The sequence below is a fragment of the Hippocampus comes genome, unplaced genomic scaffold (genome assembly GCF_001891065.2).
Source record: "Hippocampus comes isolate QL1 unplaced genomic scaffold, H_comes_QL1_v1.1 scaffold25, whole genome shotgun sequence".
NCBI classification, from domain to species: Eukaryota; Metazoa; Chordata; class Actinopteri; order Syngnathiformes; family Syngnathidae; genus Hippocampus; species Hippocampus comes.
The window spans coordinates 355,176-357,199 of record NW_017804844.1 but is presented as its reverse complement, the minus strand read 5'-3'; the positions used below and the strand labels follow the sequence as shown (position 1 = coordinate 357,199).

General features: G+C 44.7%; 1 protein-coding gene across 1 annotated transcript in view; it reads left to right on the top strand.

Moving 5' to 3' along the window:
• Positions 1-2,024, top strand: part of LOC109519006 (cadherin-12-like) — a 133,263-nt gene that overhangs the window by 38,071 nt on the left and 93,168 nt on the right. The window lies entirely within an intron of this gene.

The window sequence follows — 2,024 nt, the reverse complement described above, 5'->3', positions numbered from 1 at the left end:
GCACGTCAAAGCATTCCATTGTCTCAAAAGCCGACCGTGCACTTTAAAGTCCGATGCGCCTTCATCTACGGATCAATATTCTGATGACTTGCGTGTCATTTTTTAAATGTTCTGTACGAATACTTTTTGGTGCGCCTTATAGTGCTGAAAATACGGTAGTTGAAACGATACTGTGGCAGATTGCCGCGTCATCTGCATAAGTAGCAAATCTTTATTCGCAGTTTTTTGCCATTGCGTGATGAAAATTCTACACGTCAAAAGTACTCCAGGTATCGGTAAGGTGTAAAACCATTCCTTGAAACCATACCCACCGGAGTAAGGTTTTACATTTCATCACAAAGTAGAAAGCCAGACAGTCTTGGAACTATTCTATCAAACCCTGAACCCTGTTTTGAAACATTCACTCGGAAAAAAAAAAAACTAATTGTGTCTTGAAATGAATCAAAACAAGCGAGAGTTATTGAATTAGTGTAATAGCAACACGCTGTCCTAATGAAAGCGGCACGGCGCGTTGCGCTTTGGGGCATTTCCGCGCACTCGCATTCTCCCTCCTGCCACGAGAACAAGAGGCAGCGCGAAAGCTCCGGCCAAGCAATTTGCCGCCTTTTGTCATTCAAATTGATCGAATTGGCGGGCACACACAGCTCCTCGAAGGCCGGCGTATTGGAGGGCATGGCGCTCTAAATGGCACCGACGGGCCGCCCCGCACGCGCACAAAAGGGAGGGAGGGCGGCGAGGGGGTCGCCGGTGTGCAGCCGCGTCCGACCCCTGTCATCACCTTTTTGGGCCGGGGGGGGGGGGGGAGTGAGTGTGGCTCTTGATGATCAGATGGCTCCCGGCCGCTTTTGGAGGCGATGACATGCCGCGTTTTTCTCTGGTGGCTCTCAAGCCGCCAACATTATCGAGTGCTCGCTGTAACGGGAAAATAAACACCAAGCGCAGAAAAAAAAAAAAGTGAGCTTTTTCGATGGCACCTACAATACTCGACAGGATAACCTTTCGAAGCTGAACTTCATTTGACATTCTCGAAAGTTTTGAACGGGCCCGTCAATGAAGCAGAACTTTTTTTTTTTTTTTTGCTGTTCGCTAACAAGCAAACGAAGAGTAAAATTCACGTGTTTAATCGATGAATGGACCAATTCCTTTTTCGTGCTAAAATGAAAATTGCTATAAGGTTTTCGAATGCTGTCACATTTGAATCACAAGGTGCGTTAAAAGTTTTATTTTTTTGTGACTTAAAGCCAGCTGCCATTATTCCGATGCCTTTTAGAAACATGCCATGATTCAAAGCTTCGTGGACGCGACATACTGCTGAGCAAGATTACCCCCCCCCCCCCCCAAAATTCTTTAATGGTGCCATTATTCCAACAGCCATTAGGACACACGCAATCATCACAGTGAATCATTTCCGCTAATGAGGAACATGTTAGATTGGAAGGCAAAGAGATGATCGCGTCCACTTAGTCAAGCGACTCATTGTCTTTTTTTTTTTCAGAGCTCGCCACTTGAAAACAGCAAAAAAAAAAAAAAAAAAAGCAAGAGTCTAATGAGTAAAGATTGAAGGACATGGTGAATAAAAGCATCATGGAAGGCATCCTAGTGAAGTTATAAAAAAAAAAATAAGTTGGCATGAGAGCGCTGAAGTGATCGCAAGCATTTGCCGGCTTTTTGTGAGCTGACAGGGCTTGAAAAGCTCATCAGCGACCGAAATAATACAAAAGGAATAGAATGAAACTGCAGAAACTGAGAACCATAACGCGAACCCATTTTTGAACCCAAGCTTGAAAGCCTGTCACCCGATAACGATAATGATTAGCTGTCCACTGTAGTAGCCGCCGTCCCCGAAAGGGTTCAATTCCAACCCCACATCATTTCTTCAAGCCCAATTTTAAAACCCAAACTCTGGTTTTGAAACCGGTCATTTGAAACCCAAACCCTGTCTTAAAACCACAAATTCAAATCCTGGCAATCGCTTGAAATTTGAAATCATCACTTCAAATCCTTTTGCTTTGCCTCCAACCCCC